This window comes from Lampetra fluviatilis, chromosome 45 (assembly GCF_964198595.1).
Source record: "Lampetra fluviatilis chromosome 45, kcLamFluv1.1, whole genome shotgun sequence".
NCBI lineage: Eukaryota > Metazoa > Chordata > Hyperoartia > Petromyzontiformes > Petromyzontidae > Lampetra > Lampetra fluviatilis.
Genome location: NC_136319.1, coordinates 6,205,903 through 6,227,158, shown reverse-complemented (window position 1 = coordinate 6,227,158; position 21,256 = coordinate 6,205,903).

Genomic DNA, 21,256 nt, shown 5'->3' with positions numbered 1-21,256 from the left:
ATTTATAACTTAACTGCAGGTGACGTCAAGTTAATTTCCTTGCTCGTCTCCGCTGTGTGAGCTGCTCACACAGCGTCTCCTGGACAGAACACACCTCGTAAATGGTCATCAACATCTCACGATATTATAAACATAAAGTATTTTAGTTTAAATATATTCTCTGAGCCACAGTGAGAAACTATTCTGGGTGCATCCTCGGGTCATGGCGAGCGCAGCTCCGTCCGAGAACGTGGATCGTGAGTTGACCTGCTCCATCTGCCTGGACACGTTTGACTGCCCCTCCACACTGAGCTGCGGCCACTCGTTCTGCCTCCAGTGCCTGGAGGATGCCTGGAAGGAGACAGACTCCTCCTGCTGCCCGCAGTGCCGCAAGACCTTCCCTCGACGACCCCAGCTGACCAGGAACGTGACGATCGCCAACCTCAGAGCAGCTGCGAGTGACTGAGACTATGGTTGCTGCTGCTGCTGTTGGTGGTGTTGTTTTCTGTGACAACTGCCCAAAAGGCAAGACGCCTGCAGTGAAGACCTGCCTCAAGTGCGACACATCCTTCTGCAGGAAGCACCTCGCACCTCACCTGGAAAAGACGAAGTTTAACGATCACGTCCTGGTTTCACCAGATGTGAACCCTGAAGAACGCAAGTGCAAGAGGCACAAACAGGAGCTCATATTCTACTGCAAGCAAGACGTGAGCCTCGTGTGCACAGTCTGCGCTTTCACTGGAGAACATCGAGGGCATGATGTTGACACGCTGGAGAACGAGCATAAGACACGGAAGGTGAGGCCTGCATGACGACAGCGAGAATCACTGAGGTGCAGAACAAACATGCATTGAGGTTATTTGGCAGCTATATATTTCCACATGATAAGCCGCTTTGTTGAGTTATCATTTGTGGCCATGTCGCTTCTAAAAATAATAATCAATACCTGGGTGGGCTTTGCCTGGGAGGATGGGGATGGCTTAGATGTATGTGTATGCTATTGAGTGATTTGTTTACCTTTCTTGTACTTTGCACTACTATCATGTTTTTGTATAGTTTGTTGTTGTAACGTTTTTACCCACCCTTCTAGACATTTGTGAAAAAGAGCTTTATAGCTCATCGGATTCCTACAGTATGAATACATATACCGATTCTGATACCTCTACATGAGCTGATAAAAAAAAACTGTCCGCTGGGTATAATAGAAACAGATCATACAACAAACATCACCGTGGGTTGATTCTCTGTCCACAGGTCCCTTGCCTATTAGACGTTTTCAGTCAGTCCAGTCTGACTTCCTCACCATGCTTTTGGTGGGCAATTCAGAACTATCTGATGACTTCGTCTTTTGCAGGGTAGAGTCGGTGAGGCGGTGCGAGCAGTGGAGGAGGATAGAAAAAAGGCGGAGGCGTCCGTGGGACAGATGAAGGCCACTCACAAGGACGTGCAGGTACCGCGCGTGGCCTCTGTGGCCCTGTGACCTCCACCCTGAGTGGATTCTATGACTCTCCCCTTGAGGATAACTCCGTAGATTCAAGTGAACTCTGTTAAGCTTGAGTCCGTGTGTAATAACTGTGCAGGACATGGCATTATTATCGTTTTGGGTGATTGAAATGTATTTTTTTTATTGCAACATTTTACTCAAAAAACGTTGATCTCTCGTGAGACTTCAAAGCACGTCGCAGTATATCTCGAATGACTTGCAATGGGTCAGATAAAATAAAGCAGTATGGAGCAACGATTGTATTGAATAAAAAAAATTGACGTTAAACGAGTGAAGATGACGATAAAATACGACAGGAAACCGGCTGTTGAATGCTAGAATAACCATAAGAGACGCGGCTATAAAGAGAGTGCAATGGAATGCCAGAAAACACTTTTTCTCTCATGACACGCACCGACTTCGAAAGCAGCACAACGTAAAGCCAATTATTATTTAAAACTTTTAAATTGAATATGCACGAATCATAATATATTAGTGATGAACTCTTTTGATGTAGTACATTTTAATTATTCAGATAATTACGTAATTGAATCTACTTTTGATACGTCTTCAACGATATTGCTATGAGCATGTTTGCGTTGTCGCATGCATGAGTTTGTTCATTCATTCGTTTCTCAATCCACTCGTCCTGGTGAGGGTTGCAGCAGCAGAACGTTGAGTAGGGCGGTCCAGACATCCCTTTCCCTGGTGATAAGTCTCTGGCACTTCCTGGGGAATTCTCAGGCGTTCCCAGGCCAGCCGAGTGATATAGTCCCACCAGCGTGTCCTGGGTCGGCCCTCGGGTCATCGCTCAGGGGGGTATCCTTACCAGGTGCCCAAACCACCTCAACTGGCTCCTCTCGAACTGGAGGAGCAGCACCCCCACTCTGAGGCTTTCCCAGATTTCCGAGCTCCTCACCTAATCACGGAGAGTGAGCCCGACAACTCTGTGGAGAAGCCTAATTTTGGTCTCTTGTTCCCGCGATCTCATCCTTTTGGTCATCACCCAAAGCTCATGGCAATAGGTGAAGGTGGGAACGTAGATTGACCTGTAAAGCAAGAGCTTTGTTCGAGATCTCACCTCCCGCTTCACTACCATGGAACGGTACAGTGCCTGCAACACTGCGGATGCCGCACCGATCCACCATCCAATCTCCAGCTCCCAATTACCATCACTTGGAATAGAAACCCCGAGTTACTTAAACTTCTTCACAAAAGGCAGCTTTTCCCCCCTCACAGGGAGAAAATAATCCAACGGCTCCCGGGAGTGAACCATGACTTCAGATTTGGAAGTGCTGATTCTCATCCCAGCCACTTTATACTCAGCATCAAACTGTTCCAGTGTACGCTGGAGATCACAGACTGACGAGGCAAAGAGGACGTCATCTTCAAAAAGCAGCGACGCCACCTACATGCCCACGTACTGGATACTCCCCATACCTGGACTGTGCCTTGATATCCTGTCCATGAAAATCACAAAAAGGAGTAGAGACAAGTCGCACCCTTGGCAGAGTCCAACACCTACAGTGAATTCTAGATTTGAAGCTTTCGTGACTGCAAGGATTCATACTCTTAGTTTTTTCGGTAAAGTCACGTAGGTAAAAAATGAAATTAAAATGAATAAAACTAAAAATAAAATAATAAAAATAAGAATAATTATTTTTAGGATTTCTATTTATTTATTTCAATTAAAATAATAGTGATTATTTTATGATTTATTTGTTATTAATTTTAATATCATTTTTTACCTACGTTACTTTACCGACAAAACTAAGTACCTACAGTGAATGACATTGATTTAACACCAAGAATACGGACACAGCTCTCACTCTGGGAATAGAGGGACTGGATACCACACAAAAGCAGCACCGGTTCATCATTCTCCCGAAGCACCTCCCACAAGATATTAGAGGTAACACAGTCATGTGCTTTCTCCAACTCGACAAAGCAAAGGTAGACTGGAGCAGTATACACCCATAATCCCTCAAATATCTGTGAGAAAGAAAAGAGCTGGTCCATTGTTCCACAACGCTGATGTAATCCGAATTGTTCCTCCTGAATCTGAGGATCAACCAACCGGCAATAAACTCCTCTCCAGCACTCTAGCATTGGCTTTACCTGGGACGCTGAGGATTGTGACCCCTCTGTAGTTGGAGCAGACCCTCTAGTCTCATTTCTTAAAAATGGAAACCACGACTCCAGTTTTCCAATCCAGAGGTACTGTACCAACCTTCGATGCAACACTGAAAAGGCACTCCTACACTGTCCAGTGCTTTAAACAACTCTGGGTGAACCTCTTACACTCTAGTAACTTTGCTGCTTTGAAGGCCTTCGACCGCCAGAGTCACTTCAGCAGCCATGATGGATCTGATCCCCCCAGCTGTTTCCAGGGCTGCCATCTGAGATTAGGGCAAGTCCACTGGGTTGAGGAGCTCCTCAAAGTGTTCCTTCCACCTCTCGACTATCTCCGTCGTTGTGTTCAATGTTACTGAGAACAGACGGGGCAACATCCCATATACCATTCCTAATGCGTCGGATGGTTTGACAGAAGATCTTTGAGGCTGCTCGGTAGTCTCTCTCCATGGCCTCTCCAAGTGCCTCCCTTGCTCGGGCTTTCACTTCAGTAATTTCTACCGCTGCCATGCTCTTGGCAAGCTGGTACCTCTCAATTGAGTCGCGAGACGTTTTTCCAAGCATAGCTAGGAAAAAGTCTCCTTATTAAAATTGTCAGCGTCCCTCAGCACTGGTGTCCACCAGCAGGACCTAGGTTTGCCACTTTCACAGGCACTAACTGCCTTCCGACAATAGCTTTTGCAGTCGCATCCACAATAGAGGTCCTGCACATTGTCCACTCGGATTCAATGCCCATGACCTTCTCTGGAGTGCAGGAGAAGTTTTCCCAGAGGTGGAAGTTGAAATCTTTCTGCACTGGGTCTTCCACCAGACTTTTCTAGAAAAGCTGCACTATTCGTTTGAGCCTTCCACATCTATCTGGTCGGTGCCCCAAGCATCATATGTAACTTACCACCAGGCGGTGATTAGTTGACAGCTCTGTCCATTTCTTCACCCGAGTGTCCTTAGGTCTGATAATACAACTATAAAGTCAATCATTGTCTTTCGGCCCAAGGTGCGCTGGTACCAAGTACACATATCAGCATCCTTGTGTTCGAACATGGTGTTTGTTATTGACATTCTATTACTATCGCAGAATTCCAGTTAAATCTCACCGTTCGGTTTCAGATCAGGGGGGACATTCCCCCTAATCATGCCTCTCCAGATATCTCCATATTTTCCCACGTGAGCATTGACATCGCCCAGTAAGACTATGGAGTTGGTAGGCGGCACGATCGAGCACTGCCCCCACCATCTACAAGAGGGCCGAATACTCTGAACTGCTGTTGGCACATGTCATGGCTTGGCTTCGCGAACGAAGATCTAGGAAGGACATCCACGTCTTCTGCAGGCACGCTGGTGGCTGAAGAGGCCTATGCGGGACAAGCAGGTCCTGCCACAACAGCTGCAAGTATAGGTCTGATCTGGGATGGGTGCTGAGGGATCATGGTTCTTCCTCCTTCTTTTGTCCTCCATACGGGCCCTGCGGGTATCTTCGAAGAAGGAGGTGGCCTGGTGGACTGTGTGCCGCCAGGAGTTGCGATCAGCTGCTTGTGTTGCCCACTGACGGTGATCGATGCAGCAAGCAGTGAGGGACTTCTTCAGGAAGTCTTTGTATCACTTTCGTGGTGCCCCTATGTCGCGATGGCCAGAGGACAGTTCCCCATACAGCACAATCTTAGGTAAGCGGTGGTTCTCCATCCTGGTGATGTGCCCTGCCCAATGAAGCTGTATCTTGAGGACCATGGCCTCGATGCTGATGACCTTCGCTGACTTGAGGACTTCAGTGTTGGCGACGAAGTCACTCCAGTGAATATTGAAGATTGTGCGGAGGCAGCGCTGATGGAAACGCTCGAGGAGACTCAGGTGACGACGGTACGTGACTCAGGACTCAGCGCCATACAGGAGAGTGGTCAGCACAACAGCTTTGTAGACGTTGACCTTTGTGGCTCTTTTAAGGTTGCTGTTGTTCCAGACACGTTTGTATAGTCTGCCAAATGCACTGTTTGCCTTGGCCAGCCAGTTGTCGACTTCGTTGTCGATCTTGGCGTCAGACGAGATCACGCACCCCAAGTAGCTGAACTGGTGGACAACTTTCAGTTCTGTTTGTTCAATGAAGATGCTTGGTGGATGGTGCTCCTCATGGGGTGCGGACTGATGAAGAACTTCAGTATGCACAGACAACAGTCAGAGTTGTCCTTTCTGAGACCCAACGTCTCATTGAGGCGACCCTCTCATCCACTGGGACAAACTCCAACTGAACAGCACCCAGCCGGGATTTTTAATATCCCCACACTCGCCCGGGGCCACTTACCAGGAGTTTCTCCAGAATAGAGACCACCCCCAATCGAGAAGTTAGCGTCCATTGCCAATGCTGTGTGTGGAGGTGAGACCGACTATATTTAGTCGGTACCTTTCCACCTCCTCCACCAGTGCCGACTCTTTCCCACCCCCCCCCCCCCCAGGGAAGTGACATTCCACGTCCTAATAGCTACTGTAGTACCCAATTCCAAGGTTCAGTCCGTTTGAGACCATCCCACTCCCTGCAATACTGGTATCGCACTCGCCCCTCATCCTTCGTACTGCAAATGGTGGGCCCAAAGGACGGCGCCACGTAGCAATTTTGGGCCGGGTTCAACCGGGTTATGTGGTCACCTGGCCACCAGGCACTTCTCGGCGAACACTACCCCCAGGCCTGGCTCCACGGAGTTGTCCTGGTATACCTTGTCTGGGTCAGGTTCTTTGATTTTAGTATTTTTTTATCCATTCATAAAGGGATGTTGTTTTGGACCATTATTTGTCTGGAACCTCTGCCCAGACCTGTTAACCTAGGCAGATCCTACCAGGAGTACAAGACTCCATGCGACATAGCTCTGAGGGTCATTGGAACACAAAAACCCCACCACCACGAAAATGTTACGAGGATCCAAAGTATCCAATGTCATGCAAATCCTGCTGTAAAAGTGGGCATCAAGTCAGCTAGTGATAATAATTCACACAACATCTCCATGTTGTGGAGAATATTAGTAATACAACCAGAAAAGCAGATCATTGGTCTCCATCAAATATCTGAACTCGGAGTGATTTGAAATAGTGGAAGGAGGGGAGAGAGCCCAGTATATGTTTTGAGGAATGGACATTTCAATAACGTTAGGTAGTTTTAATATCAGATAATTTTAGTAAGTTATTAGTCGTTATTTTTCTCCATATTTGTGCATAAAATATCTCAGTTGTATTGAAATATATTTTATAGTATGTTTTGGGTGGGTACATTTGTTTTAGGAATGCACCTTAGCTCATATGGCACCGTATGGAAAATTATTTTTCGATTTACAATTTAATGTTTCACGTTATGATGTGTTTATTTCCGCAGAAGAAAACGATTTCGCTTTTTCTCTTTCTAACCATATTATAGATGTGAATGTCCTATATTCTTCAACAGTTATCGACCTGTTCACTGAGATGGGAGTGCAGAGACATAATGTGGAGGCAAGGCAAACTAGGTTTGGAGTAGCCAGAAAAAATGTGACTGGTATTTATAGCATTGAATATGAAATGATAGCATCCATCGTACACCCTTGCAGGATTGCATGGTCCACACCAAGGCTCGCATCTCAGACGAGTTCATCCGCATGAAGGCGATGCTGAATGAGGACGAGAGGGCGGCTCTGGATGGCGTGGACGTGAAGGGGCGTGAGCTGCTGTCCCAGATCGAGGAAAACATCGCTCATTACGAATACGAAATCAGCGAGCTCCAGGCAGCAGCCACGCGCCTACGAACTCTGCAGGAGGAGAGGGACTCGCTCACGTTCCTGCAGGTAGAGTGAGTAGGCATCACCCCACCTGGCCACCATTGACCACTGTTACCTCTGCAGTGGCGATGTTTACGCACAAAACCAGGAACTCCTTTAAGGCTCAGTCGACATTGGGGAGGCCCAGGACCCATTCAGATAATCGTCACTGGTGTTGGTCGTGAGCAGGAATCGAACTCGTGTCGCTGGGTTGGTAACGCAGTGCGCTTACCATTGCACTACCACTCCCCCCACACTAACTTGTATACGCACGCACATTCGAGCACGGGCGCACACACGCACAAACTCTCACTGCCAGTACGAGGTTGACACATTACATCTCGCGAAGGATCGCTCCACTGAAAAAACATTGTTCCGTTATTAAGTTCGCGTTTTACGTCGAAAATTGCCTGTATATTTAGAAAGGCGGCACATGTAAGGTATCACAAAGAACATAATAACGCAACTTGCATTGTCAATACAATCTATGGGCCATAGATTGTATTGAAACAAGTCCACCAACGTGAATGTGTATGTTCTAGTGAAAATATAACGAAAATTTTACTTACCACTGAATTTCCAAATAATAAATAAACGATTAACATTTTGACTTTAAACTTTCGTGACTGCAGGAATTCATATTCTCTGGTTCTGTCGGTAACGTCATGTAGATAGAAAAATAAATGTTTTATGTTTTATCATTTTTATTTTTATTAACTTTATTTTTATTATAATATTTCTATCTACGAAACTATTAACACACAAATCCATCGAGTTAATAATCGGTTGGTAATTTATACAGACGTTGGCACTACAACATCTAACCACATGGTCCTGTAATATACAGACTTAAGTTACTTACCACTAGATTTAGCTAATTCATGTATCCAAATGTCGACCAACCAAGAGTAATGCTGAAAAGAGAAGAGCTTTTAACATCACGAAAACCACAGGCATTTGTTTTTTGATCAGTCTCGGAAAGTTTAAACCAACCCGAAGATTGTCTGCATCAACAAGTGTTCACTCATAATAGACGTGTTTTTGGGGTTAGATCACTTAAATGTAAAGGTGTTATTAAACCCGACACTATCCGATACTACCAATTAGATTTCGATTTAAAACTTTCGTGACAGCAGGGATTCATCTTCTTGCTTCTTTCGGTAAAGTCACGTAGAAGGGAAATAATAAAAATAAAACATAATAAAATAAAGTTATCACGACGTTTCGGCCACAACACAAACAGTTGTCCTCAGGTGAAGAACAGAGCTGTCTGGAAAACAGCATCGTAATGAACACCGCTAAGCTTGGCAGCGTTTATTTAAGCTGGGTGGGAGGAGCAGAGTGCCTTGACAAAGCAGTTTACATATCAAGAGGAATTTAGCATATTGACTCTAAAGAACTGCAACTACTCTACTTGCATACAATAAACCGATGAGAAAAAACTAAATATAAAATACATCAATAAAATCAATGTACTCAATATACTCTCCAATAAGCTGAACTATTACATTAAGTAACTGGGTATACACTACACTATATAATTGTAATGCGGGCGAAAGCGACCTTACGGATGTGACGTCACGAGGAGGCGGAGCCAGGTGACGTGGGTGAAAGGTAGGGGGTCCTTAAGCGGGTAAACCGGAAGGAGAAGGCAGTCGGGGTGTGAATGGAAAGGTGTGGGGCCACGCGGGCGTACGAGCCGAGGGGGCACCGTCAGAAGCGGGAGCCAACCCTGGGAACAGTAGGGAGCTACTGGGAGGTGTAAAGCTGCAGATAGAGATAGGCAGTAAGGCTGTGTGTGAGGAGCAGCGGGGTGGCTGCCAGGAGTCGCAGGAGCGACGAGAAGGCGAGACAGCACGAGGCCGTCAGAGCTGCAGCAGGAACAGCCAAGGGAGCTGTGTGAGAGTACAGCAGCGGAGCTGCTGTGGGGCCGCAGGAGCGACAAGAACAGCAGCGGGGCTGCTGATGTGGACTGGAGTGGCATCGGAACCAGCACAGAGAGAATAAGAGAGACAGCCGTGTGGGGACGCAGTACGGACCGAATAAAGGACACTGAGCCAGATATCGTGGTCAAGTCTTTTATTACATAATGACTACCATATAGTGAACCGAAAAAAACTAAAATATAAACTACATCAATATCATCTTCTTGGTTCTTTCGGTAAAGTCACGTAGAAGGGAAGTAATAAAATAATAAAAATAAAAAATAATAAAATAATTCTTACGACGTTTCGGCCACAACGCAAGCAGCCGTCCTCAGGTGAAAACCGGGTCTGTCGAGGCAACAGCGTCTGAATGAAACAGCACACGTGCTTGGAGCATATATATATATAAGCTGGGTTGGAAGGGGGGGAAAGGGCGCCTTGACAAAAATATTTGCATATCAAGAGAAATTTAGCATATTTATGGGAAATGCAGGTATGTGATTAGTACTACTTATGCCCGTGCATTATGCAGGATTAGCAGCATCAAAGGGAGGGGATAGGGGTAGCATTAATAAAGGGAAGAAGTGTTAATAGTATGTGGCTGCAGTAACTAAAACCACCACGTAAACAACTAAAGTATAAACTACATAGTATCATCAGTATACTAAATATACTCTACAATAAGCTGAGTTACTAACAGTAAGTAATACATTACAATTCTACGTCGTAAAAAATAAAATATGCTTCCATCTAAACTTTATTATCTTACATCACACGAGTCTACACCGTACTATATACTGCCATAGACAAACACAACATTAAATTATATACTGTATTGCTATAAACCACCTTATACATTGGAATATTACACTATGTATTATTCTACCCACCCTAATGTACATCACACTGCTGTATATTCACTATACAATTACGATACTATATATTACTTTGTACATTGTATTAAGCATATACATTTTATACTATTTGTTATTATACACTGTACCATTGACCGTCGTGTGAAAGATACTAAGAGGAAGCAACGAAATATGTCAATGGGAGAGTAGTGATGGGAAACTTGCAGCGGAGCAAAGAATCCATTCCCTGCGGAGAATACAATGCCAGTGAGTGGAACGCGGTCTGAAAGTCACCGTAAACGTGGGCACAATCAGTTAAGATCCGAAATGGTTTATTACGTCCTTCCAATGATTGATAAGCCATAATCCATCTTCTCGGTTGAAATTGTCTCTGTGTTTTTATATATGTGGATCGCCTCATGAACGAATCTCTCATGGTAGCCAGATGGCTTGCAGAGAACCTTTGTCTTGGAGAAGTCAATATCATGTGAGCCCACTGAATTGTAAGAGTGATCTGCCACAGCTGAGGTGTTTGTTCTACCGTGTTTCAAGTCTGCTTTAAGTTCACGGATGCGGTCCGAGACATGTCGTTTGGTTTCTCCAATGTAACTGCTACCACAGAGGCAACTTAGTTTGTAGACGCCAGGGTACTGTATGTCTGGAACCACATCTTTTACAAACGGGACCAGATCACGGATTTTATGTACTGTGTTAAATCGGACCTGGATTTTGTGTTTTATCAGGATTTTGGAGATCTTTTTTGTGACCCAGCAATGTAGGGTAAGGTGATGGTCTTGAAAGGCTCCTCAACAGGATCCTTCTTGATGGTTAGTGATGGCTTTGCGGATTGTGAAGTCGGAGTAACCATTAGCCTTAAGAGCTTGGCGTACGTGTTTGAGTTCACTGGCAATGTGTTCCTGGTCGGATATGCATTGGGCTCTATGGTATAGAGTCTTGATGAGGGAATTCTTCTGGGATGAATGGTGGTGGGAATCCGGTTTTAGGTAAGCATCCGTATGGGTGGCTTTCCTGTAGACAGAGTGGCTCATTGAACCATCAGGTTTCTTTTTAATTAGGACATCCAAAAAGGGTAGCTTGCCATCTTTTTCGACTTACATGGTGAATCTGATGGCTGGGTGTATGCAATTGATGTGGTCGAGAAATTGTTCTAGAGCAGGCCGGCCATGTGGCCAGATGACAAAAGTGTCATCTACGTACCTTTTCCATAAGGTCGGGTGTAGAGTGGCAGTCTGGATGGCGTCAGTCTCAAATTTCTCCATGAAAATGTTGGCTACAACCGGAGATAGGGGGGAGCCCATTGGGGTGCCCTCAGTTTGCTTGTAAAAAGTTCCATTCCAGGTGAAGTATGTATTGTTTAAGCAGTGTCTCACCAGGGGGGGTACCCCAGTATTCAGTCCTTGATGAACCCAGTCTTCAATGATTGCGATGGTATCAGGTACAGGAACTTTGGTGAATAAGGAAACCACATCAAAACTGACAAGCAGGTCGTCTGGGGACAGGCAAATCCCCTTGATTGTCGATACCAGGTCAGTAGAGTTTAGTACCGCAGAGGTGGTTTTTCCAGTGAACTGCCGTAGGATTTCAAACAAAAAACGAGCCAGTTTGTAGGTGGGGGAGTTGATAGTAGAGACAATGGGACGAAGAGGTGTATCTTCTTTATGTATCTTTGGCAAGCCGTATAATCTTGGTGGCTTGGCTGCAGAAGGTTTCAACGAGAACTGTTTGTTCTGATCCATTAATGCGGTTGAAGCAGAAATGATGTTGTTGGTTTTGGAGACGAGGCTGTTGGTGGGGTCTCTTTTTATTTTTGTATAGCTGCCATCGTTGACTAGTTCTTGAATTTTGTTGTTGTATTCTATTTTGTCCATGATGACAGTGGCATTGCCTTTGTCGGCTGAGAGGATGACAATGTCATCCCTCTTTTTTAATTGAGCTAATTCAAAACGCTCATCTTTGCTGATGTTGCTAGCTGGCATCTTAGCGTTTTTGAGGGTTACAGAGATTTCAGATCTTGCTACGTCTGCAGCGATGTGACTCAAGCCCTTGAGAGCTACATCTACTCGAGCAATTATATCATTAACTGGTATGTGTCTAGGTGTGACTGCAAAGTTTAGTCCTTTAGCTAAAACGGATTTCAAACCTTCAGAAATAGGACTGTTACTGCGATTAATTACGACTTTGTTAACATCTAGCTTTTCAATGTGTGGGTCCGGTTTCTTGTTTGAGAGGCGGTTGAATTTAGAAATCAAGTTGTCCTTACATTTAGTCGACATAGCGGCAGCTGAAGAGGCAGTCCACCTCCTATGCATTGTCCATTGGTATGCTAAATTCCTCTTCATATGCACATTCTTTTGTTAAGGCGCTCCTCCTCGCTACACCTATATAAGCTCCTAGCTTGATAATGTTCTCATTCTTCGCCTGAGGACGGCTGCTTGCGTTGTGGCCGAAACGTCGTGAGAATTGTTTTATTATGTTTTATTTTTATTATTTTATTACTTCCCTTCCACGTGACTTTACCGAAAGAACCAAGAAGATGAATCCCTGCAGTCACGAAAGCTTTAAATCGAAATTTAACCGCCTCTACGGGGAGGGTTTCCACATAACTTTGAGATCCTTCAACAAGCTCCGGGATAAGAAGGCTCAGCTAATCGAGTCTCTCACCTTTCTGAAGAGATGCCGCGACTCTAAGGTAATACCAAACGCATTTACACTAACATCTGCTGCTGTAACTTCTTCTAATGCGAAACGAATTCTGTCTAGAACTAGCTTAGCTCTTATCTCAGAGAAAATCAGACGTACGCGCACCGAACTAGATCAGTTAGACAAGACACTCTACAAATCACACTTATCTTTGAGTGCAACAATGTCCACATCGGATTGGGAACACGTGGAAAAAATGACTGCCTCTTCAGCTGCCGCTATGTCGACTAAATGTAAGGACAACTTGATTTCCAAATTCAACCGCCTCTCAAACAAGAAACCGGACCCACACATTGAAAAGCTAGATGTTAACAAAGTCGTAATTAATCGCAGTAAGTCCTATTTCTGAAGGTTTGAAATCCGTTTTAGCTAAAGGACTAAACTTTGCAGTCACACCTAGACACATACCAGTTAATGATATAATTGCTCGAGTAGATGTAGCTCTCAAGGGCTTGAGTCACATCGCTGCAGACGTAGCAAGATCTGAAATCTTTGTAACCCTCAAACGCTAAGATGCCAGCTAGCAACATCAGCAAAGATGAGCGTTTTGAATTAGCTCAATTAAAAAAGAGGGATGACATTGTCATCCTCTCAGCCGACAAAGGCAATGCCACTGTCATCATGGACAAAATAGAATACAACAACAAAATTCAAGAACTAGTCAACGATGGCAGCTATACAAAAATAAAAAGAGACCCCACCAACAGCCTCGTCTCCAAAACCAACAACATCATTTCTGCTTAAACCGCATTAATTGATCAGACCAAACAGTTCTCGTTGAAACCTTCTGCAGCCAGGCCACCAAGATTGTACGGCTTGCCAAAGATACATAAAGAAGATACACCTCTTCGTCCCATTGTCTCTACTATCAACTCCCCCACTTACAAACTGGCTCGTTTTTTGTCCGAAATCCTACGGCCTTTCACTGGAAAAACCACCTCTGCAGTACTAAACTCTACTGACCTGGTATCGACAATCAAGGGGATTGCCCTGTCCCCAGACGACCTGCTTGTCAGTTTTGATGTGGTTTCCTTGTTCACCAAGGTGCCTGTGCCTGACACCATCGCAATCATTGAAGACTTGGTTCATCAAGGACTAAATGCTGGGGTACCCCCCCTGGTGAGACACTGCTTAACCAATACATACTTCACCTGGAATGGAACCTTCTACAAGCAAATTGAGGGCACCCCAATGGGCTCCCCCCTATCTCCGGTTGTAGCCAACATCTTCATGGAGAAATTTGAGACGGACGCCATCCAGACTGCCACTAGACGCCCGACCTTATGGAAGAGATACGTAGACGACACTTTTGTCATCTGGCCACATGGCCGGCCTGCTCTAGACCAATTTCTCGACCACATCAATTCCATACACCCAGCCATCAGATTCACCATGGAAGTCGAAAATGATGGCAAGCTACCCTTTTTGGATGTCCTAATCAAAAGGAGACCTGATGGTTCAATGAGCCACTCTGTCTACAGGAAAGCCACCCACACGGATGCTTATCTAAAACCGGATTCCCACCACCATCCATCCCAGAAGAATTCCCTCATCAAGACTCTATCATAGAGCCCAATGCATCTCCGACCATGAACACATTTCCAGTGAACTCAAACACGTACGCCAAGCTCTTAAAGCTAATGGTTACTCCGACTACACAATCTGCAAAGCCATCACTCCAACCATCAAGAAAGATCCTGTTGAGGAGCCTTTCAAGACCATCACCTTACCCTACATTGCTGGGGTCACAAAAAAGATCTCCAAAATCCTGATTAAACACAAGATCCAGTTCCGATTCAACACAGTACATAAAATCCGTGATCTGGTACCGTCTGTAAAAGATGTGATTCCAGACATACAGTACCCTGGCGTCTACAAACTAAGTTGCCTCTGTGGTAGCAGTTACATTGGGGAAACCAAACGACACGTCTCAGACCGCATTCGTGAACATAAAGCTGATCTAAAACACGATAGGACAAACACCTCAGCCGTGGCAGACCACTGTTACAACTCAGTGGGCTCACATGACATTGACTTCTCCAAGACGGAGGTTCTCTGCAAGCCATCTGGCTATCATGAGAGATTCGTTCATGAGGCGATCCACATATACAAACACAGAGACAATTTTAACCGAGAAGATGGATTCAGGCTTAGCAATCATTGGAAGGACGTAATAAACCATTTCGATACACATTAGGGTGAGTTGAATAATACATAGTGTTATATTAAAATGTATAAAGTATAGGGTGGTTTACAGCAATACAGTATATAATTTAATGTTGGGTTTATCTATGGCAGTATATAGTACTGTATATGCTAAGAGAATAAAGTTTAGATGGAAGTATATTATATACTTCTTACGACGTAGAATTGTAATTTATTATTTGTTGTTAGTAACTCAGCTTATTGTAGAGTATAGTAAGTATCAGTTTATATTTTAGTTTTTTTATGTAGATTTCACTTTGGTTTTCTACGTGGTTGTTTGGCAAATGCAGCTACATATCACTAACATTCCTTTCCTTTATTAACGCTGTTCCTTGCGCCCCCCCGTGGTGCTGTTGATCCTGCATAATGCATGGGCATAATGGGACTTTGAAACCCCTCCGCCCACCTCCTATGCATTGTCCATTGGTATGCTAAATTCCTCTTCATATGCACATTCTTTTGTTAAGGCGCTCCTCCTCGCTACACCTATATAAGCTCCTAGCTTGATAATGTTCTCATTCTTCGCCTGAGGACGGCTGCTTGCGTTGTGGCCGAAACGTCGTGAGAATTGTTTTATTATGTTTTATTTTTATTATTCTATTACTTCCCTTCTACGTGACTTTACCGAAAGAACCAAGAAGATGAATCCCTGCAGTCACGAAAGCTTTAAATCGAAATTTATATTTTATAGCCTCGGTCGACTGCGATTGTCACGTTTCCGTGCAATATCCACTTCGTGCTATAGCTGCCCCACAGTGATAATACGCGAATGTGTGAACACGCACTCGCTTAGCTACTCAGCGGTGTGAGTTACACTCTCTCATTTAGATACAAACACAGACGCATTGATAACTCATCCATCTATTATAATACAAGTGCGTAGTTCGTGTGTGCGTGTGTCATGCTAACGCTCACTTGTACCCGCCTGTTGATAGGCCAAAACAACATTTACAATCGGGGATGTTTACACGAAAAAAACGTTTCTATATTTAAAAGTTTGAATACAATAACATGTTTAAAATATACTTAAAAGTTTAATTACAATTGAATAAAATAATTTGTCTTGCTATGACCCACGGAGAGAGAAACCAGTACCAACCACAGGGGTGATTCTATTCCATTTCACAATGTTACGAATACAACTTTACCATATTCCGTCGATTCAGGTTGTAATTTGTTAATAATTGTACAATAACAGTTGCAGGGATTTTATAATTCTGCGTCTTGATTTTTATGTTTTAAAGTAAAAGTTAATGCGATATTGTTGCTACCCCCCCCCACCCGCTGAGTGAGTGGTACATTCCGAACAGCCCAGCAGCTACGGTGAGCAATGTGGATCAAAGCAGATATCGGTAACGCGATTTGTTATTATCACAGATGTTAATTTGGCATCTTTGAACTGACGTACATCAGAATCGGAATATTTATACTGCAGGAGGAATCCGATGACCTATAAAGCTTTTTGTAACAGATGTCCAGTAGAGCACGGGGTAAGAACGTTACAACAACAAACAGAACACAAATATGATAGCAGTGCTAACACATCACCATAACACATCCACAGTCGTTTAACACGTAAAGCTTTCGCGACCAATATCCATTATACAGTTTTATTGGGGGTTTACCATCTAACCCAAAAAACCTGCATTATGGACATCTACAGTATATAAATATAAAAGTTAGTAGTTCCCTGCGTCTTGTTGACATTCGGGTGATTGCCAGAAAGTGCTTTGCTTTTATCCACCGCTTTCTTTGTTGTCGGAGTGCAGCGACGAATTCGCCTTGGCTCCGTGTCGCCATGGACTGCGTCTGTAGCGCGTTGTGGCGAACGGCGTGCGAGTGGTGCAGCTCGTTGACGCACAGCAGCAGCTGCTGTTGTTGTTGTACAACATCAATGGTTGACGCCTCATCAATGTCTCTTTCAATTCACAACGCGCGATTGTATCACCGATGTGACTTTTTACTTTGACGACAGACACTTCTCATCGTTCTTGATTTGAAGCTTTCGTGACTGCAAGAATCCATACTCTTTGATTGTTTCGGTAAAAAAAATATCTACGTTACTTTACCGAAAGAACCAAGAATATAAAATATATTGTTCAATGTTTAAAATCGTCAATACCTAAACAAAAGAAGTCTTCATCACCTATTCTTGTCAATGTCAACATTTTACATCCTTTTCTCCGGCTGATTTTGGCAAATTCTATTTAAAATATTTCTTTATATTTTACCAGGTAAGATCCACTGAGATATGTAGCTCTTTCTTTAAGCGACCTGGCCACGATTGAAAGCTCAACAAAGTGGCTTTTTGCGTGTATATTTTTTCAGCCAAAAACTTTAAACGCGTGATGTTGATTCTAAATGTCGAGGGGAAACCAGAGGAAGCAGAAAAAAAATCCACGGGACCACGGCGAGAGAGACACGCAAACTACAAATATACAGCAGCAGGCGTCAAGGTTGGAATGGAACCCACGACCTCCTGTATACCAGGCAAGATAGTTAACATCTAGCCACCGCAGCGAGATGAAAAAAGCACGGAGCAGCCACAACGAACAAGGAAACGATCTGACTTCACCTGCAGTTAAAATATGAACACCACTAGACTCGTCCTGGAATGTTCCCCGCGGCAGCCCGTGCTCACCTGTGTAGACGTGGCGTTACATTTGTAATGTAGCTCTCAGAGGCACCGTCTTATTCTTCATGTATATTTATTATAAATAAAGTCTGATGACAACTTAACGAGTAACCGCGAGTGACGATATACACTTGGGTAATTAGACGACTCTATTCTGATGAGACAATGTAATTCTAGCCTCAAGACTACTCAGAGACGATGGAGACGACGACGATTCCCCACAACAACAGCTCCCAGGTCCCATTCACACCGGCTCTTATTCAATCTACGCCCTTGTTACACTTCACGCCCATTAGGTCACGTGCTTCCCCTCACGTGATCCTGTCAACGCTCGTCCCATCAATCATCATTAGCACTTCAATTAGTAACCATGGTCCCGGGGAGCCGTACTGTCCCTCTATCGCATCGTACTGTCTTTTCAGATTTAAAAATATAAGTAGGCTAATCGCGACCAATATTATTCATTAAACGTGTTTTTGGGTTAGATCGCGTAAATATTTAACGTGTCGTTAAACCCGCCACCACCCGACACAATCAATGAGCAAGGTTTGTCACGTAAACAAAACATTCTGGCTAGGGTGAGGCTGTGCGTTTTGCCCAGCAAACTACACCGCTGTCAGATCGTATTCAGGGTTTAAAAAACGATTTCCCTAAAGCAGGGGGTTCAGAAACCAAAATAACGATACATTTTTTCTTTGTTTGTTACAATTCGGTAAGTAAAAAAATCCAACACGTTATTTAAAGAGCCGCAATGCAACGTGGTGTGGGTACAAGACGGTGGTGGTAGTCCTTGATAAATAAGAACGTGGTGTGAGTACGAGAGACGGTGGTGGTGGTGGTCCTTGATAAATAAAAACGTCTCACGAAGCAGCCGTCCCTCAAAGAGCCGCACGCCGCTACGGAGCTGCAGGTTGCCGACCCCGTGCCCTGAACCAACTGGCGTGAGCGTCAAGTAATAATAATAATTTAATACTCTTTGGTTCTTTCGGTAAAGTCACGTAGCTATAAAATAAATTAAATCACGACGTTTCGGGCGCAACACAAGCGTCCGTCATCAGGTGGGACAACCACAGCAAGAAACAATACGGGTAAACCCATATGGGTTGACAGGTATGGGTATGTAACAACATTACACATCACACTATACAGCACACTATGCACTGTCTATAACTCAGCTATAGTACATGGTGAGGGTATGTAACAACATTACACATCACACTATACAGCACACTATGCACTGTCTATAACTCAGCTATAGTACATGGTGAGGGTATGTAACAACATTACACATCACACTATACAGCACACTATGCACTGTCTATAACTCAGCTATAGTACATGGTGAGGGTATGTAACAACATTATACAGCACACTATGCACTGTATATAACTCAGCTATAGTACATGGTGAGGGTATGTAACAACATTACACATCACACTATACAGCACACTATGCACTGTATATAACTCAGCTATAGTACATGGTGAGGATATGTAACAGCATTACACATCACACTATATAGCACGCTATGCACTGTAACTCAGCTATAGTACATGGTGAGGGTATGTAACAGCATTACACACACACGTGTGCTATATCTGAACTGTACACAGCAGATAGTGTGATGTGTCATGTTATGGAAAACATCATTGCTTGGGTCTGGGTAACGGCCCCCCAGATAGTAAATATAAACATACACTCACATAGCTACTCATTGGTGTGTTACACTCTCATTTAGATACAAATACAGACGCATTTACAACTCATTCATAAATATAAACACACTCGCATAGCTACTCAGTGGTGTGAGTTACACTGTTATAGACACATGGAGAAACTAAAATGCACAAACATATATATCTGTGCAAATTCACACGTATTTTTAACATTGGAGAAAACTCACATTTATTCATGACACTGTATGGCCTTAGAAGGTAGTACTGTATACAACAGGTGACGTTTCAAGCAAAGGCCCCTCTTCACAGCACATCGTGAGCCCGGAGAAGTTGTGGTGCGACTCTCCGAATGTGCTGAGATTGTTTTGTTGTTGTTATTTGTGCGCCACTGCCAAACGCAGCGTCGCCAAAACATTTTGGTGATTTGAGAACGGCTCGCCACGCTACAGCGCTACAGAAGCTGGCGTTGTTATTTATTTATTAATTCGCTGTTGATCCGCTAAACTCTGCCACGTGCACACAGAGAGAAACGCGTGCGTGGGAACCAATTCCAAACCTTTACATTCACTCAGGCAACGATCATCAGTCAAACCCAAACACGCACGCACTCATTCATAATCGCAGTCCTGCTTAACTCTCAATTATGTCCTATGAAGTAGGGCCGTTGCCTGAAAGGTCGATTAATGTTACTTTTAAGCTCTACGCAGTGTTTGACGAACGCGTGGAGTTATTTTAACAGCGAGTGAACGTACCACATGAATTGGCAGTGCGCACCGCGCATTCGTGCGTTTGACTGCCCTCTGCTGCTCGTGGGTGCGATGCCTTACCTCTGTTCTTGGCTCTGTATCAATGTGTTTCACGTTGTATATAAACGTAAACCGTGTAAGATGTAGATTTTTATTTTTTTTATTTTGGTGTGATTAGATGTTAACTCCCTCGCCTGGTATGCAGGGGGTCGTGGATTCGATCCCCAACCCGACACTTGCTGCATATTTGGAGATTTTGGTGTCTCTCTTCCCGTGGTCATGTGGGTTATCTCCGGGTCCACCGGTTTTCCCTCCACCTTTATAATTAACATCACGCGTTTAGAGTATTTGGCTGCTATATTTTTCCACATGATGTTAAGACACTTCGTTGAGCTTTCATTTATGGCTAGGTAGTTCCTGTTAAAGAGTTACATTGCTCAGTGGGCCTTTACTAAGACAATATAATAAAAATGTAGTATATAATAAAACGTTTTATGTGTCACTTGATACCTTGGACACTCTTGCTATGAGAAGTTCAATCGAGGGACTTTCCAGGTACATCAACATCCTGGGATCTCACAACATCGGAAAAGAACAAGAAAGCGAACATTACTTAGCACGAGGTTACAAATCTCACGAGACACTCCGTGGAAATGTGCTCAGGTGGTCTAGGTCACAGACACGAGCTTCGTATCGCACGCAGCTGTCGAGACGCAACGTGAGACACGTTACGCGGTCGGCTTTGACCACTTCCAGACGGGAGCCAGGTCCACTCGCTATGCTCTCAGTGGGAGCTGCGCTCGCCACGACTCTCAGTGGCTTCTCACCGATAGCTGCTCGCTGTGGCTGAGAGACGCTGTCCCTGGAGCCCACACGGCAGCGACGAACTAATCGACTCACCTACGTAGACAGGAGCGTTGCATTTGTAATGAGAGCGTAAATGGGGTTGTTGCTGGCCTCTGGTCCAATCACGCGGCCCGGGGCATTGGGGGCGGAGCCTGGTCTGCAGGGCGTGTGGGAGGGGCCACCGTTCACCTCGGCTCCAATGGGAGGCGAGGTGAATGGGGGCGGAGCCAGCAGGGTAGTATGGGAAGGCAGGATCTGACGATCCGGGAGGCGGGAGTCAGGG